Genomic DNA, 19,893 nt, shown 5'->3' on the forward strand with positions numbered 1-19,893 from the left:
TAGTTGATCTAGAATGGCCTCAACTGGGATTATTTGGCTCTATACCACAGGATCTTTTACCTTCCAGCTTTTTCTCATTTTGGTGTCAGGATTTCACAAGAACAGAAGCACACAAGGCCTCTGGGAGACTAGGTCTGGACCTGGCAAACCATAACATCTGTTATAATCTATTGACCAAAGTAAGTCATGAGGGTAGCCCAAATTCAAGGGATGTGGGGAGCTGCAAAAATCACATTGCGAGGGATTTGGAATTAGGGAGGGGAAGAGGTAGGGTCATTTATTTCATCAAACACAATGCTATAGGAATTGTTCTGTGCCTTATTTTTTCTTCCTAACATTGTATCTTGGAGACGATTTCATATTAGTTCTCAAAGAGCTTCATATTTTTTAACCATTTTATTTTGCTACTACCCCATGGAAGGAAAATGTCAATTGCTCCTAATTTTTTTTCTATTATCTAACAATGCTGCAATGAATAACTTTAACCATATGTCAGATAAATTCCTACAAGCAGAACTACTGAGACAAAAGGTATGTGTATTTATAATTTTTAAATCAATTAATTAATTATTTTTTATGGTGATGTTGATTAACGAAATTCAATAAAGTTTCAGCTTTACACTTTGACAGTAAGGCATATATATATTTACACTGTGTGTTCACCTCCCATAGTTAGATTTCTTTCTGTCGCCACATATTTGACCCCCTTTACCCCATCTACCTCCCCCTCCCCCCCATCCCCTACCCTCTGGTAACCACTAGTCTATTGTCCATGTCCATGAGTCTCTGTTTGTTTGTCCTGTTCATTTGTTGCTTTTAGGTTTATTTTGATATTTCCAAATTTACTTTTTTTTTAATTTTCAACTTTTTATTTAGAAAGATGTCAAACCTATAGAAAAAGTGAAAGAATAGTTCAATGAACACCCACATACCCTTCACCAAGATTAAACACTTGTTACCATTTTGCCACATTTGTTCTCACTCCTCTCCTTCTCCTCTATCTCCTCCCCTCTCTCTACATATGTGTGTGTATAGGTATATATTTTATTTATACTTATATACGCATTTTTATGAACCATTTGAAATTAAGGCGCAGACATCAAGATGCTTTTTCAGACACCTTTTCAACCTGTATTGCCTAAAAACAAGGATGTTTACTTACATAAACACAATTTTATGAGTACACTCAAGAAATTTCACATCAGCAAAATATTACTTCATTCACAGCCCATATTCAAATTTCTCAAATTATCACAATAATCTCCTTTAGAGCTTTTTATTTCAATCGAGGACCCAAAATTTAGGATCAATGATCATGCAAGTTCATTTAGTTGTCATTTCTCTTCAGTTTTCTTTCATACAGAACAATCCTCCACTTTTCCTATCACTCATGAAATATTCGTTTTTGAAGAGCCTGGGCCAGTTGTCTCATATAATGTCCTGTAATTTGGGTTTGTCAGATTTTTTTCTTCACGATTAGATTCAGTTTTACATTAGAATAGCAAGAATACCACATAGGCAATTTCCATTGCATCACATCGGGAGACACATGATGCCAGTTGTTCCATTGATGATGCCAAATTTTATCACTTGATCAAGCAAGTGTTCTCCAGATTTTTCCACTGTAAAGATACCTTTTCTCCCTTTAAATTAATATTTAAAAAGTAGATGTGACCATGTGAATGTCCTGTTCCCCAATAATTTTACCCAGTAATTTTAGCATCCATTAGTGATACCTGCCTGAATCAATTTTTAAGATGGTAGCTGCAAAATGATGTTTTCCTAATTTTGTAATTTTTTTCACATTTACTAGATAACATTCTTCTATAAAGAAAACTGCCCCCTTCTTTCTGTACATCACTTCACATTTTTAAAATTATTTTTTACTGTCTTATAGCCTGTTACATAATGAAAAATGAAAGTAAAAGCTTCTGCAGGGCAAAAAACACATAAGCAAAGTAAAAAGGAAGATGACAAAACTGGGAGAAAATACTTACATATCCTACATAAAGGGCTAATATCCTCAATATATAAAAATCTCTTAAAAATTCCGGGGGGGAAAATGCTAAAAATCCTAAGAGGAAAATAGGCAAAAACATGAATATACAGTTCACAGAAGAAAACATCTAAACGACCCTTAAACGTATGAAAAGATACTCAACTTCACACATAGTAAGAGAGATGCAAATATGTTTTTTAAAATATGCAGTCAGCTTGACTATCTGGATCACTTGGTGGAGAAAGTGAATGGTTCGATAAATGAATGGATGAACTACTGGGTCCTTATACTCACCAATGGGGCCTGCCACTTAATAGTTGAATGAATGAATGAATGAAGTGGAGGCAAGAAGTATAGTCTACATCCATGTTTTCTTTAGTCCCCTCTCCCCACTTCTGTTTCAATTCTTACCCAGTTTCCAAAGCAAAATCTGTCTCCTAATTTTTCTCCTTAATTTCCATCTCATAACCATTTGTTAACTAAAGTAAAACCTTAAGCATGACCCATAAGCATAAAACAAAAATAAGAAAAGCTGCAAGTTTTAAAGAGCAATTAGATGTTGATATCTAAAGTGCTTGAAAATGTCCTGCTTTCTTATCTTTCTGCAATTATTTTCTCATGCACCAAAATGAGAAAACTGAAAAATAATTTATTGTTAAAACTATTCTAACATCTGTTTGATTTTATTGTAAAAACTGCTTCCTACAATTTTATTGCAAACCTACAGTATTTTAGCTTTACTTTTGTGAATTAACTGGGGACCCTAACTGCCATAACTTTGTTTCTTCAAGAAAATGCATTCTGTGCACCAAAAAGTAAATATATCAATTTATTTTTGAAATGTAACACACTTCTAAGTTGAGAGACTGCATATTTATGAGTGCCTGTTGATTGAATTTGTTAATGAGCCCTTAAGCAGTTGTCTTTTTTTTCTATCACTAGAAACCCTTGATATATTTTCCTATTATACTTAATTTTTAACATGCAGAATAAAGCTTTCTTCAAATATTGATTTTTTTTTTACCTCAGAACTCGAATGAGTCACTTGATTTTGTAAACCTAGAAAAACAGGCTTTCCCCAAGACAGTCATTGTAAAAGGAACTTCTTGGTAGTAAATCCTATTTTCTCTAATACTGTAATTATAGATTGATCCAATAAATGTTACTTTGAAATTTCTCTGAGTTGAAAGGCACTATAGAAAAATCACATGTATTAGACTAGAGCAGCTTGAGTGTGCTACAAATCTGTTTTATCTTTATCTTTGTATTTAGAGTTTTGATAATTTATGTAAATAAGCATACATCATAACAGCATTTTACTACAGTAAAACAACATTTTGCAGGATTTTTGTAAAAAAAGACTTTGATGAATGTGAATACAAATTGATTTGGGACAACTAAGGATTTGAGGTTAAAATATAGGTAGCAAATTTTCAATAATTTATTGTAAAAGTACTATGTGCTCACTGGAAAGTATATTAAAAGTAATGGAAAATAGAAAAAAAAGTTTAAAGTGAAAATAAAAACCATCATAATTACAGTATGTATAAATAGCTATATGTTTGTGGGGTTTTTTTCCTTACATAGTTGAGCTCATACTCTATATATAATATTTCAGTCTATGAAAGCACTTAAACCTTGAGAGTACCTTTTAAAGAAATAAATTGTCATTCAGGGTATTTAAGTTTTATGGGGTCACACACTACTGTGATGACTAGTTTGAGAGTTCTGTGTCTAGAATTTGATTCATAGAAGTTCTGTTTCAATTACCTGCAGATGTCAGTGTGGATCTAAATGTGGTTTAACAGTTTGTTCCGGGATGTGGTGGGACAGTTGAAGTCCAGTTGTGAACCAGTTGCTTATTAAACAAACAGCACTAGTTCGGATGAGAAATATGGGCTGCAAGGGCCTTAAATTGTTGAAATTTCTTTTTACGAAAATGCAGTGAGCATGGATATAGTCTCTATTTGCAAAAGTTCATAGAAGTGGACCTCTTATTCTCACGCCTGATTGTTTGACCAGCCTTTCTTAAATGTTATAGTGCCAGAGAAGTGGAGTTGATGTAGCTGGGCTTATTAAATTTGACTTCAGTCCAGATGGTAAGTCTGAGGGATATATTACAAGCCATGTTGGCTTACTTTCTGCTGTTATCGTATATTTAAACACAAAGTTTAAAACTAATAATTTCAACTTTGAAAGAGCATCATCTTTTTCATTCCTTTTGACTCTTCCTTTCTTTTCTACATGATTTTACTCTCATCCAACTTAACAACATAAAAAGTCAAAGTGTTTATTAGGCTAGGAAATTGTTAGAGAGACTTGCAATGGCTCGTCGTGGCAAAATCCTGTTTTTCTTGGGCCACAACACAAATCTACCAGCTGTTTCGTAAGCTAGCAAGCTTCCTCTCGGCTATAATTTCCTGTATATATTGGTACAGAAATTGTTGGTAGCTTATGTTTACCTAGCAACATAATCTGTTTGGCAGAAGGCTATGGGAAAAGAGGCTCTCTTCCTTCCCTTTTCTTCTTCCTTCCTTCCTTCCTTCCTTCCTTCCTTCCTTCCTTCCTTCCTTCCTTCCTTCCTTCCTTCCTTTTCCTTCCTTCCTTCCTTTCTTCTTTCCTTCTTTCCTTCTTTCCTTCTTTCCTTCTTTCCTTCCTGAGCAGTTTCTTTATCTACAAATTTTCGTCAAGTCCAAGAAAGGCCCAAACAGTCTGCCTTTTATATCATTTTAACCCAAATTGTCTGGTAAATGCCCACTTTGGAGATTATTTTTTTGCTACTATGTTTACCTTGTCTATAACTGAATGCCTTCTTTTAAATGTTTGTCTTTTATAAACAAACTTTGTACAAATCACTGTGAAAAAAACTGTCTTGACCTTGTAGCCGTCCAAGGTCACTGAGTTTTGGGACTGCCCATGTCTGTCTAGTGTGAATTCCTCCCGCTTCCCCAGTGTTCTTCGTGTCACTTATGGGGTTTGGGTGTTGAATTTACACTTCAATAACACTGGTCAGGAGACAGAGAAAGACAATACAGTATTGTATCACTTATATGTGGAATCTAAAAAAAAAAAAGTTAAACTCATACAAACAGTAAAAGGTGATTGCCAGGGCCTGGGAAGTGGAGAAAACAGGGAGATGTTGGTCAAAGGATCCAAACTTCTAGATAGAAGATGAATAAGTTCTGAGGCTCTAATGTACAGTATGGTGACGATAGTAATACTGTGTTGTATAAAAAAAGGTATGTATGAGAGGTGATGGATTTGTTCATTAACTTGATTGTGGTAATCATTTCACTATGTATATGTAATCAAATTATTATGTTGTATACTTTAAAAGTATTACGATTTTATTTGTTAACTATATCTCAGTAAAGCCAAGGGGAAAAATATAGGTCAGGACCTGGTTGTCTTTCAGTGTAACAGAATCAAGCATTGTGCACTGTGTTGTCTGCATTACTTGAATATTCCTTTAGCTGAATGAGCTATATATTTTTACCTACTCACTTTCTTAGCTTTCTAATCAGCAGAGCAGTATTTCTGCTGAAAGAAAAAAAAAGCCAAAAGGAGGAAAAGAGTTCTGACTTCTCTTCATGTTAGTTGTAGTCATATGCTTTTAAAAGTTAGAGTGTACTTTGTGCCTTCATTTTGAGAAGGAGAGAAGGTGTTGTCCTTTCTACTTCCTTCACACAGTACCAGGGTGTAATTTGCTGTGGGCTTATTGCATTCTATTGCCTTTGTGTAAGTGATTGGTTATCCATTTTGATCTACAACTGTTGTGTAGTTTTCTATGAAGAGGCAATGTGGAGGTTACTAACCCACTCTTCCTTCCAAAAAAAAAAAAAGAAAGAAAGAAGAAATGAATAAGAAAAAGAGCTTCTATACTATCCTGTGACTTTGAAACGAGTCATGAGAGACTATGGCAGAATTATTACATATAGACAAAGTTCCTTTGGCCAGAGCCTTCCCATGTCTTTTGTTTTGCAATCTTTGTTTCTGCCCCTTTAGTTCCTGCCTGTTTACATGCTCACAGTGTTGTGAGGGACATGGGAATTAACTGGGATGAGGAGTTAGAGTTATTTGCATTCATTAATAATTGAGAGCATTCATTGATAATACAAGCACTTATTCTTGATTCTCTCCTGGTAATGCCAGGCCTGTAGGTAAGAAATTAGCAACTTGCAATGTGAGATCAAGACTCATTTTCATAGAGCAGATAGTTAAAAGAAGAGGGAAGATGAGCTCATCAGAGAAGGGCTGGCAAAAGAGCAGAGGACTGTGCTTTTGGGACAGGAGGGAGATGTGCAAAAGGTCTTAAAGAGCTAAATCATTAAGGAGGGAGCTCCTTATCTCAGTGAATCAACACTACGTCAGCAACGATTATGTGCCAGGTACAGGAGGTAGGAGAAACAGGCTAGAGAGTAGAAATTTTAGGAGGGTGACCACTGGGGAAAATAGGTACAGGATGCCCCAAAAGTCTTTGGTGGCTTCTTTTCTGCAAGGAAGGTACAGAAGTCAGATTGCAGAGGATTAAGAAAGTAAAACAGGTGTGAAAGCAAATTCTGATTCTAAAAGTTCGACAGCATTTAGAGACTGGTAGCTACAAGGGTAGGAGGGTCACTTGTAGGGCAGTTGTTGCCATTGTTGTTGATGATGATGAGATTGAAGAGCCCATGGGATAGGTAAGAAATCAGAGGACCCTACTGAGCATTGCTGTCCAGTAGACCTTTCTGTGATGATGGAAATGCTCTACATATGCATGTCCTATACAATAGCCACTAGCCACATGTGGCTGTTGAGTACTTGCAATGTGGTTAGTGCAACTGCAGAACTGAATTTTAAAATTTATTTGATTTTAAGTTCATTTATATTTAAATAGCCATATGTGGGTAGTAGCTATGATATATCATGGTGCCAGTCTAGAGGGAGAGGATAAATGTGGGAGTAGAAAAGTAGGAAGTGATGAATTCCGGAGCATAGAGGGAGGAGATGACTTAGAGAGTATTCAGAAAAAAAAAATCTTCATCTGATGTGAGAGATATTTTCACATCTCCAATAGCTAGGGAGTTCAGATACATAGGTTCATTTTTGTCAGCAACCTTTGTAAAAGGTTTGTAAGCAAGCTCATCTACTGAGAATGGGGAGTTGGGAGGAAGAGAACTTGGAGGCCTGGGGAGAAAGACTGGAATATTCATAGTATAAAGTGTGTAAGGAACAATTGGGCAATAGTGGGAGCCAAGTTGCAACTGAGAGCGTGAATTTGTGGTGGGCCAAGTCTAAGGGATTTGATATGGGCCAAATTTGTACTGGGCCAAATGTGTGCAATTTCATATAAGATTCTTTTTGGAATAAAAAATGAACTGAAAGGATCTGGAAAAATATTATTATGCAGTTTAAGCTTAGAAAGTTATGTTTAAGTGTATCTCAGCAGCTCTATTACTCTACCTTAAACGTTTCCTGGTAAATTTAATTGTGTTTTTTTTTTTTCTGGTGAATTTAACCCTTAATAGTATAAAATGTATTTGAAAGAATCTCACCAGACAAGTTGGGCCCCTTCTGCCTGGGTGGTGTTTGGTTAGGGTGATCTGCCAGATTCCATTGCTTGTTCCCCTCATGAAAGAGTTTTGGGCAGCTCATCCATTTCTGGGTGGCAGTGGCAGCTATCTTCCTTATAGCTATAGAAATTATAGGACTGTACAAACCCATTGCTATTTAACTAATACCCTTTCTGGATGTCTTTGGATGGCAGGGGCAGGGGATGCTTGTTGCAATATAGTCCTGTTTGTGGGAAAGGAGTGAAATTAAGGGAATGAGCAGATAGGAATGAAAACTGATGACCTAGAGTTTTTCTGTATGTCAACATCGAAATTATGAACGAGAGAGTTTTTTTTTTTTAAGTTTAGCTATATACAGCCATTTAAAATCTTGATTTTTAAATAGATATATCTCACCAAGTTCAAAATTTTCTAAGTGCACACTTTGGCTAGCCAGTCAATCCTGTGGATATTTCCATGAAGGTCTTTGATTCTTGTTTTCATTGTAGCCTAATACTCTTGGAATAGGCTAGTTTATGTCAAAAGCCTATGACAAATAACCCTGCTTAGAACTCTTCCTCTCTAACATTAAGATTTAAAATGAGCATAGTGTATCTCATTTGTTGCAATGGCCAGAAAGGGGCAACAGGACTTCTCTATCCTATAGAGTTCCAGCCAGGGCTTTACAGAGAAATAAAATACATGTGGGATCCTCAACTTGCCAATATCAGACTTAGATAATTGCCTTCCCAGTTGTTTTACCCATCAAGAAAGGCGATCTGATATAAGATATCAAGACATTCCCCCTTTTTAAGCCCTAATATGAAAGTATTTCAATATGCTTAAGTAACCCCAGTAGCTACAACCAAATGTATTTTCCAAAGATGAGGATAACATCCAGAAAGTAGAACTGGAATGGTTTTAAAGTATAAGGAATAAGTCAGAAATTTTAGAATTTCAATCTGTTCATAAATACATTTGTTAAATATCTTCCAAGAACCCCAACATTGGTGGTGAGCTAGGGAGAGGATAGAGATTCAAAGGCAATATGCAGTATGAGACATGAATCTTATAAGATCTTGTACTCTAGTTGAGGTAACAGATCTGAAGCTTCTAAAGCAATTTGAGAATAAGTAGGTACTAAATTACATGGTAAAGCCCACAATGGTGACTAGAACCTATTCCCTTAAAGATAAAAGACATGTGATAGCATGAAAAGGACCCAGGACTAGCATGTCTATGGCCAGTTTTATCACTAATTGACTGCATCATCTTGGCCTGAAGCTCTCTAAGTCTTTAGTTGTTTTTTCTCTAACATGAAGATGGTGCTAACTGCTAAGCTGGCTTCCTCAGAGGGGTTCTTTGAAAGTTAAATGAGAAGGACATTGTAGGAAAGAGTCTTTCCTGGGATGGGAGGCCATACTGAATAATTCCTAAAGTTCTTTCCCACTCTTAAGATTCTATGATTTTGTGGTAGTAAATGTGAAAATGGTTTCAAAAGTGTAAAGAAGTATAAAATGTAACATTTATGTTATTATCATCATTATAAATGCTCCCTGTGGATTCCCAATGGCTGATGTTCTCCCTATATCTGCTAATGGGCCCACTGCACAGCACATTTCCTGACTTCCAGGCCAGCTTTCTCTTCCAGGTCCCTTAATGTCTCTTAAAATTTAATAAACTGAGTGACCAGCAGAGAATTTCCCAAGGAGGTCCTTTTTATTTCCGCACTCCTGCAGACATTTAATTTTTCTTCCCTGGTGTAATACAAACTTCACTCACTGTAAGCCACTGAACAAAATAATGTCTTTTAAAATCATTAAGCTGAGTGACCAGGCCATTCAAAATATAGCAGAGTGTTTTTCAGGGAGGTCAGGTCACCACTATACCCACCTCCTTCCACATTTATCTTTACTTCCCTGTCAGAATGCAAGCTGCCATACAAACCACTGGGCAGAGATGCTCTTTGGGCCTCCTGGATAGGCCAACTTTAGCCACAGGAAGGAAGCAGCTTTAACAGGGCACTTTTGGTGCAGACTGGCGATGGGTTAATGAGAGTTTTCATTTAACTCTAGATGGTCAGTGGTGTTCCACCCCACCTCTCCTAGAGTATGTTATTTTCCTGAATGAAAGGGCCATAGGCCATGCTTAGAAATGAGTTTAAACTTTTAGACATCAGCTAAGGTTAAAGTCCTCTGGGCTTCTGTTGCACTTATAGCCTGCCATTTCTTTTGACTTAGCATATACTACCTTGGATTGTTTATAATTTTTCCAAAGTATGTATTTTTATTAAAACCCTTGTAGCCTCTTGAACATTGAGCAGAATGTTCTGTAAACAATATTCACTTGATTTGAAAAAAAAATTCCAAGTAATGTAGAAAATATGATCTTTTGAAGTTATTTACAGTCCAAAAGAAATTATACCGATACTGCTCCAAGAAACTTGGAAGTCTGTTCGCTTCCACCCTTTTACTTCAAATAATGCAGATTGGTTTAACATCCCACTGCATCATACTAATGTTAATGTATGGTTACCTCTGGCAGTTGTTGCTGGGATCTAGGAATAAGGTTTGGGCATTAGTTAGCTTTGCCAATGACTGTGATATATCATCTATAATATATGATACGTGATATAGCCAGCAGAGCCAAACAAGTCACTTTGAGAGTGAGTTATTGGCTTTCTGAACAGAAAAGGTGTTGGGTCAAGTCCAAAAACAGCACTGAATTTTCCTACTCTGTGAGCAGCAAGAAAAATGAGGGCCAAGGTGACCACAATCCTATCTAGCCTCTACATCTGCATTTACCAAGATGTTTTTAAAGTCATTGATGTTAACTCCAGAGAGGCAGTAAAAATGGACCCAAACTGGAGAGATGTAAAGGGTGCCTTTCTTGTCTCTTGGGACAATTAGGCAGCCAGCCAGCCTTGACAGCTGAGGGAGAACAAGGCAACCTGCCCAGGGAGACCAGGCAGAAGTCAGGCAGGGAACCAAAATCATTCTGCAAGAGGAGTGGAAGTTTTGAAAAATTAAAAACAGGTCAAGGAGGAAGCCAATGGTGGGAACTGAACCCTGAGGTACAGGCCTGTGAATGTACACCTTCCAGGACAGAGTGTCATACTGAGCTCTGCAAGTAGTTCAACCTCACCTTTGTCAATGTATGGAGTCCTCAACATTGGCTTGGACAGATCTTAGTTTTTCAGTCTGATTCATTTTAAATTCAAGACAAACAGTAGAGGGATGAGGAGGGGAATGGATTTTAGGACCTCCTTACCTCCCTCAGAAACTGCAGCTAGTATTTTTTAACCTAGCACTTTCAAACACAGGGAGAACCATGTTAGCTTCCTTCTGGGAAAGGAAGGAGCCAGGCTTACTGTGGCTTGGGCCATGCTTGCTACTGAGGCATTAATCAAGGTCCTGACATAGCTGGAAAGGGCTGGTTTCCTCTTCACATATAGAATCATAAAGGGGGCACGACATTCAAACAAAAGGCCAAGGAAACCTCTCCCAAAGATCCTATCAACTGAAGTTATGGACCAAGGAGTCTGGCCAGAAGGGAAAGCCCATTTTAGAAAAGGACCCTGTTTTTCCAGGCATTCCTGTTACTCCGGATATGACTATAGTTCCAAAGAGGTCACTGGGGTACACCTTCAGCTTGCTTTCAGGGAGTGGCCAATTATTTGAGGTAGGGTTATTTTTCATGATCTCTAACATTAAGGAGCACGGATATCCTACACTTAAGGTGGTGACCATTGTGGGTTGATATCCTACCATGTATTCTACTTCTCTCACATTGTTTACCATGTGCATAGTTTTGGGGATTGCTTCCAGCTTCAGTGGGTGGAGCCTAATTAATCAAACCCAGTCATGATAATACTATGCCTCTGGATATTTCAGATATACTTGGCTGCAAGGATTAGTTTGGGAATGGGCACATTACCCAGTTCATATTAATGAGAGATGAAGAAAAGTTTGTTGTGGGCTTCTGAGAAAGTTTCCTCAATGTTAAGAAAGAGGTTTCTCTCCTTCTAATATGTTGTCATATCTGACAACATATACGGGGTCTGAAACTGCTGTAGGAGTCTCATTCAAGCTTGAGGATAAATTCAGCTCAGAGAGGAGATCAGGACAAAAAGAAGAACAGGGAAAAGGATCTGGGGCTACAGTGTTATGTCAGCCCTGAAGTCACCTGCTTCTGGACTTATAGTTTTGTGAGCCAAAAACTTTCTTATTTTGAGAGGTAGATTATAACAAGAGAAGCTGGCTGGTCACTGAAACAGGAACTCCCACATCATCCAGCAAGGATTGTAGAGGACTGATAGATACTAAAAAGACTCAGAAGACCAACTTATTCATCGACAGTGCCTGGAATACTTGTATCCTCTGACTTCCTTTCCCAGTATCAAGGTACCTGGGAAACAAAGTCAATAGTAATCATAGCTATAACAGTAAATGATAATAATAACAAACAGCCTAGTTTGTCCAAAGTTACATAACTAGTAAATAGCAGAGCATAGGCTTTAGACTCTATCCAAGTCCGAAGCCCAAACTCTTAACTACCAATTTATCTAGCCCTTAGTGGCAATCAGGAGGTTATCATGATTAACAAAAATGTTAGCAAACCTTTACTGAGCTCCTGACATATGACAGGCCCTGTGCTAAACACTCTACATATATTACCTAATTGAATCCTCATCATATCCAGTGGGGGGTAGGTATTATTATTCTTATTATTCCCATTTAAGGAAACTCAGGCTTAGGGAAGTGAAGTCCCCAAGGACACGTGGGTTGTACGTGGTGGAGTCATCCAGTATGACTCTACAGGAACCACTATTTTTTAGGACATCATAACCAAAGGAGGGGCAGAAGGGTGGTACCTGGATAGTTTTCTCTGTTCTGATCTAAAATATACCTTTCTGATGGCCTAAAGAAATTAGGCCCACATCTGTAAATAGTGTTACACACTTAGTGACAACTTCTTATGATCCAGGTCTCCTATTCAGTATGCACACTCAGTTACCAAACACTTTTGTCACAACCACATTGAGATAACTGATTTTATATCAGTTAGCCTTTTAAAGCGATGCCTTAGAGTTGAGATTTTATTTTATTTATTTTTGTTTAATTTTTTTAAAATTTATTTTTAATTATAGTTGACATATAATATGTTAGTTTCAGGTGTAAAACATAGTGATTCAACATTTATATACCTTACAAAGTTATCACCACAATATGGTTGAGATTTTAGAAGCCATTCTTGGTCTTCTGTTGAGTTTGAGACAGTACTCTAGTTAATAGAACAAAACGTTAGAGTTTTCCTTGTTAACATCAGTTTCAGAGCATGACATTGGCTGGCCTTGTTCCTACAGCCCAAAAGTCTCATTATTTGCATTCTGTAGGCCTCTCCTTACTATCATCTGCATTTTTGTGGTGCTGAGTTGCCCATTTTTGCTTGAACCATACAACTTTGCACTAAAGTATATTTCTTTTGTTTCTTTACCATGTCTTTAACTTCTAATTTAATTGTTTTAATTTTTCTATGTTTGGAAGGCTTCTCTCTCCCAAGAAAATGGCAAAATTCTTGCAGGCATGGACTGTTTTCTGCTTCCTGCACATTCCCCACAGCACCGAACACTGTTGAGCACATAGTAAGCATTCAGTGAATGCTGATGGAATTGAATTATGAACTATTGTCTCATGTTCAGTCTTTCCTCAAGGGCTTTCGGTTAGAACATTTGGCTGGAATGCCATACAGACAAAACTGAATTAGGAAAATAACATGCAATATATGTTACAGTCAAGGCTCAGAATTTCACATTACCTAATGTTTTGACTTCTTTCCAAGTCAGTTAGTTATTATCTGGTCTCACAAACATTGCCTTTCTTTTCATATTTCCTAGGTGGGAATTTTCTTCTCTTTGCCCCTTAATTTCATATATTTCCCTCTCAAATACTTGAGTGGGGTTTTTAGTCTTGCTGAAGAGTCACTGTTTTGGCCATCCTATAGTGGCCTAATTTGGAACATGTGCCATTTCATTTCTGTCTTCACTTTTCTTTTTTTTTTCTTTTTTTTTACATTAACAGCTGCATGTAGATGACAACAGCTCGAAGGTGACAACAGAAATGGAAGGCCTAGCCCTTGCTGTCCTTGTAGTTTATACTCTGAAAGAGGAAAGACAAAGCATCCATACTGAGCACAGCACATACATTTGAGGATTCCAATGCAGGAGGGAACTAGAGGAGTCAGTAATTTTAACCTAATTTGGCCACTTAAGATAGTCAGCACTCAAACCATTGCCAAAACATTGCTTACTCCTACTGTGAATCTGAAAACCCACTCTCAGAGTTGAAAGAAGACCACTATTATCTTCTTTATTTTATACTTCATGATGAAGACAATGTGGTCACAGTCTCATCTTCTTGCTGCCTGGGCAGGGTTAATGGGGGAGGGTCTGATCCATCATGAAGGAAACAGTATACTTGTCTGCCCACTTTCGGTGATGAGGTCTCCTTGAACTGACAAGTTCAATAACTGGATTTAGGCAACAATGGCCCCCTTAAACAGGCATGTATGAGAACTGACTTATATGAATGTAGAAAAAGGTCCTTTCCAGGGACCCCATATCCTGCCCTGTAACTCTCTTCACCTGTGACTGTTTGAAGTCTCCACCCTACCAGCTTTGTTCCTCAGTAACCCTTATTGAGGGAATTTGGGCCCATTCTCCACAGCCACTTCCATCTATACTTGGCTTTTGTTTCGAGTCCATAGTCCTGGCAAGCGCTGACTTCTTCGAAGCCAATGTAAGGAGAGTGCATGTTCAAAATCATCTGCCTGGGGTTGGAGGGAATGGAAAATGAAAAATATGCTCATTTGGGAGGCCTCTCATTCTTTTGGAAAACTGAAACCTCCACTGGTTGATTGTTTGTAAGCTGCCAAGTGTGTCCTTTTTTCTAGGCAGGGGAAACCATCTTTGAATCGCATTCTTAATAACACACAAACTATATGCAGTATTTCTCCCATTCACTTCAAAATTGCCAGATAAGGTGGGGTTAGGATTGAGTTTCTTATCGTTGCTGTTGATCACAAAAGGTTCATAACTGATCTACTTTGAGCAAAAGCAAGGTGTATATCACCCTATCATTACCCAAAACTTCCAGATAGTTCCTGTTCTGGAGGTTTGTTACTGCTTAATTATCCTGCTACCTACTTCAAACAAAAAGGAAAATATGAAAAATGGATGTCTGCTCCTTACTTCTGATATTTTGTCTTCCACAGTTCCCCTAACCATACTACAGTGGAGGGAAGGACTGTGATTATACATTTCTTAGGGGCATAGTTTTTTGATTTGGTGAATAGCCTTCCTTCCTGTTGCAGAACACAGCTTAAACATAAGCAATAAAATCTCGTAAAGCCGGCCTCTGTTTACTCAAAATGGTGGGTAATTGGAAACTAGATTATAGAATCATAGATTTCCTTTAAGTAACTTTTTTTATTGTTTATTTTTTTTTATGTCTACAGCACCTGGTCTTCCTAGGTGGTCTCCCATCCAAGTACTAATCAGGCCCGACCCTGCTTAGCTTCCGAGATCAGACACTGGGCTTGTTCAGGGTGGCATGGCTGTAGACTGCAGGCTATGGCTCCACTGGGGCACAAACCCAGGACCTTCTGAGTGTACAGCAGACGTGCTAACTGCTACACTATGGAACCACATCCTAAAATAAATTTTTAATGAAGTATAATATACATGTTAAAAAGTACACAAGTTAGTATACAACTTGATAAATTTTTACAAAATAAATACACCTATATAACCAGTACCCAGATCAAGAAACAAAACATTTTCCCTGAATTAGTTTTCTGGGCTTCTATAACACATTACCACAAATTTAGTGGCTTACAACAACAGAAGTTTATTTTCTCACAGTTCTGGAGGCCAGAAGTCTGAAATCAAGATGGGCCATGCTCCCTCTGGGGGCTCTAGGGGAGAATACATCCTTGCCTCTTCCAGCTCTGGTGGCTCCAGGCCTTCCTTGGCTTGTGGCCACATCACTATAAATCTCTGCCCCCTTCTTCACAAGGCCCCTTTTCTTCTTCCCCTTCTGTGTCTTCTCCTCTTCAGTCTCAAAAAGACACCTGTCATTGGATTTAGGGCCCATCCAGATAATCCAGGATGATCTCATCTCAAGATCCTTGAATTAATGACATCTGCAAAGATCATTTTTCCAAATAAGGTTCAAAGGTTCTGGACCATGGATTTATCTTTATTTTTTGAGGGGGGGCACCATTCAACTTACTACATCCCTCATGTCCTCTCTCAGCCGCTCCCCTGTCAAAGCTAACCACTCTCCTGACCTCTAACAGCACGAGTTAGCTTTGCCTGCATTTGCACTTATTTATACAAATGGAGTCATGCAGGATGTGCTTTACTGTGTCTGGCTTCTTCTGCTGAACATCACTCTTGTGAGATTTATGGACATGTTTGTTTATAGCCATAGACTTTTCATTCTCATTGCTGTATAGTATTCCATTAAACATGTGTCTTACAGCACATATGCATGTACCTAGGAGTATAATTACTAAGTATACCTAGGAGTAGAATTACTAAGACCTAGGTTGTGTATATATATGTTCAGCTTTGGTAGATAATGCCGATGAATTATATAATTTTAAAGTTAGAATTAATTTTTGATCAAGACCAGATGCCTCCCTTAAAAAAACTCTAATACTAATCCCAAATACGTTTAATTCAAAGTCTACTTTTCCCATTGGCCACAGACTTTTTGAATGGGGCAGATTTTATTATATATTGTCAGATCACACAAGTGATATACAGCTTGGTGGCACTGGCCATGGGAGAGGCAAGAAGCAAGCAATGTGGCCAATAGTGTTAGCTAGAGGTAATTGGCTTTCTCCTTGCATTTAGGCCTCCTTGGTTGCTCCAGGAGTCAGTTGGCTCAGGATTAAGTGTCCCAGGCAGGCTCTTTTATTGTCACTTGTGTGGGCCGAGGAGTGATGTGTGCTTAGTAAAGAACATTACACATGCAACTTTTATTGAAAGAAGTATGTTTCAGAAGAGTCACATCTTTTGGACCCTGAGCTATGGAAAGCTAAAGGCAGCTCAAAGTCAAACAAAAAGCAATTTAACAAGATATCAACCCCAAACCCTCACTCCCACCCTGCTGTTATTTTTTAAAAACCATTTAGTGTAATTAAGCCACTGCCTCATAAAGTTGTTTCACCAGGAACTTCAGTTTCCCCAGGAAGAGATGAAAATAAACTGAATGTTTCATGTCACTGTTCCCACGAGTCTTGAAAAAATCATGTTTGTCTTTAACAGTATGCTACGAAACATCTCTTGTTGATAAGGAGTTGTTTTACCTCAGGATAACAAGGCAACAGAATCTATAATGACATTTTTTTATACACTTTTTAAACATGAATTCTTCATATAGATTACAAGGCACATTTGACTCCAACCGCATTTTCCCACATAATTATTTCTTTTAAATCTCCTAATTATTTCATTCTGTTGAATACCATCTGTCTTGCTGAGGGACAGTTGTGTCTAAACAAATCAACAGGTTTTGCGTCATTGTCTAAATATGAGGGAGAAACTGCCCCCAAACTATACTTTGGCACTTTGGTGGAAACTAACAGAGTTCTGAATCCCACATTTGGAATGCCTCATCTCTAGCTCTCCTTGAAGCTAACTTTCATAACTTGTGGAGCCCAAAACAAAGCCAAATGAATTTTGGAAAGGTCAGTGGGAAAGGGATTGGGGTGGGATTTTCCCAGAGAATGTTTGAGCCTTTGCTCTGAGAGCCGGCTGGTCACCCGGACAGTTTGCACTTCACTCAGGGAGGGTGGAGGAGAGAACAGAAGCCATGCTTTCTTGGTACCTGGGTCCAGTGGGGTGGACATTTGGGATTTGCCATTCGTTTGGGGACAGCCATCTCATCCTGGGAATCCCATGAACAGTTTAGTTATATCAGGGACCTTGGAGAATGAGCACAACATCTGTGGGAAGAAGATTGCCAAGGATTGTCTGTCTTGTGTCTTGTTATCTAGAGAACCGCTGATGTGTTTCAAATAATCAAATACTGTGCACTGAGAAAACACTTCTCCCTGAAGCCAGTTCCAGGCACCCCGCAGCTCTGGTGCTTTTGCTACGGGACTGTAGAAGTTCCTGTTAGCACTCTACCTTAAAACAATAATTGACCTTTCTTTTTTATTTTCTTCTTTCTCACCCTCTTTGTCTTGCTCTCACTACTCACTCCCCTCAACTTAGTTTTCTCTTTATGTGTTTATTTCTTCCCTCAAAGATGTAGCCAAAATCCTCAATGGCTCTCAGGGTTAGAAAGGAGGTCCAGTCCAGTGGCCCGAGTCTAGCCAGCAATTCTGAGAAATCCTGGGAGATTCTTTTCCTCCCTCTTTGACTGTATTAGCCTCACTCTCCCCTATTTGTCTATGTTATCATATTCTTTTTTATATACACATTCACTTCTAAATCAGTTCATTCAAAGACTGTAAGCCTCTGCCTTCAGGTAATTAACTCAGATTTGGTTTGAGGCCCAATCAAAAGGGACCAAAATGAAAGAGTAGGGTGGACTGTCCTTCGGCATCCCCTCATTTCCCATAGACCCATTTGACTTCAGAGGCTGTTATGTGATGATTAGAGCTTCCATGTCTCTTCCCCCTACAGCCCTATGCAATGTCAGAGGGAAGAGTAAAGGAGCTCACCATTATAGCGTTGGGGATCGGCAGTGCTTCCAATCAGGTGGCAGGCACACTAGCAAGCACATATTTCCCAGACTCTTCCCTGGCCCCTTCCCAGAACCCCAGAAAGTTAATCACAAGGAAAATGTGTGTGCACAAATGTCAGGAGCAAAGGGGCAGGTGGCTTGCTTCAGAATTAGCCCGCAATATCTCTTTTTCTAGCTGCCATCCAGTATTGGACATGCTAACCACACCAGTTAACACCCCAGATCGGCTTAGGATTATGAATGGATGGAAGGGAGATCCCCATGCAAGCAAGCAGCTGTCCCTTTGGTTAATTATTGGGATCCACAAGCCCATCCCCATTGCCAGGGCTCCAGTGTCGAGATGATGAAATAGGTGATTAAGGGACTTGGAGGCCAGTCCACACTGCAGCTTTGTCTGGAGTGTTCCAACGACAAGTGTTATTAGTCCACTAATCATAACATTGCCTGTAGTGGAATTTCCTTGGGAAGGAATGGGGCAGCGCCTCCATGCCAGAGGGCTGCACTGTATGAAAATACTAACACATCACAATTGGCTGTTCTGTGGGAAGGTGATTCCAACATCCAATTCAGGAAATAGGTCACCAGGCTGCTAGATGCACTGTGATTTTGATTTACTTTCTTAGACTTATGCAGTTTTTATACACTTCACTCTGGAGAGAGCGAAACTCCTCTGAGTTATTGGCTTCTGGAGTGTCACATAGGGAAAGATGCAAGCAGGTTCTGAAAGCAGAGGAATGGATTTTCTGTGGTCAGGCCTGCAGTGTCCACTTGCTTTTAGGAATCAGACACGATGTCCTTCAGGTCGATACTCCTCACCTTGACCTCTTTCTGTGGGGTCTCCCAGAGGTCTGAGGCTTTGGCTCTTAGGACCCTACAGCTGTGCCTGCCAGACAACAAATGTTTAGAGAGAGGATAAAGAGATACAAATGGGTCGGAGGGCGCCAGGGCCTTCTCAGTAATGAGCATAGCAAAGCTTTCATTTCCAAGGATTTGGGGAGGACAAGATGTACTCATTTGGAGTATCACACTGCCAGGGCCATTTGTACCAGCTGTCTGATTCTGGGACCACCCGGTTGGCGGGGTTAGGGGCCCATCCAAACTTTCATTTTATATCTCTTGTCACTTGGGTCTTGTGAAGCAGGAGTCAGGGGGTTCTGAGACTCTGTCACCAAGCAGCTGCCTCCTCTTTCCTGGATCCGTCTAGAGTTCTGATTTTTCCTAAACCCATGCAGTTGTCTACTGCCTTGGATTGCCAGCAAAGGGTATTTGTGTGTCCATTGGTATTTTCAGATTTCACATCAGGCAAAAGCTTATCTTTTTTTTTTTTTTTTTTTACAGACAGATGGTGTGACACTGGGGGCTCTGAACTTACCCCCTGCTCCCTTTTTATTTTTAACCATTCAATTGCTGGATATTTCTAGATTCACAACATCTTTCTTGGTGCCCAAAGACATACTATATTTTATTGAGGCATAAATTCTGGGCTCCAGCTCACCTGTCCAGAGATGCCATCCCAGTGTATTCTTTTAGGAGATGAAGAGTTGTGCCAATGGTGCATTGGGTTATTGAGATTCCATGGGAGGGCCTCTGTCTCTCCCTCTTC

General features: G+C 38.9%; 1 protein-coding gene and 1 pseudogene across 1 annotated transcript in view; one reads left to right on the forward strand and one right to left on the reverse strand.

Annotated features, from left to right (window-relative positions):
* PLAC1 (placenta enriched 1) overlaps positions 1-19,893 on the forward strand; it is a 183,066-nt gene that overhangs the window by 3,033 nt on the left and 160,140 nt on the right. The window lies entirely within an intron of this gene.
* Positions 15,037-15,152, reverse strand: LOC120613408 (uncharacterized; annotated as a pseudogene).

This window comes from Pteropus medius, unplaced genomic scaffold (assembly GCF_902729225.1).
Source record: "Pteropus medius unplaced genomic scaffold, Ma_sr-lr_union100, whole genome shotgun sequence".
NCBI classification, from domain to species: domain Eukaryota; kingdom Metazoa; phylum Chordata; class Mammalia; order Chiroptera; family Pteropodidae; genus Pteropus; species Pteropus medius.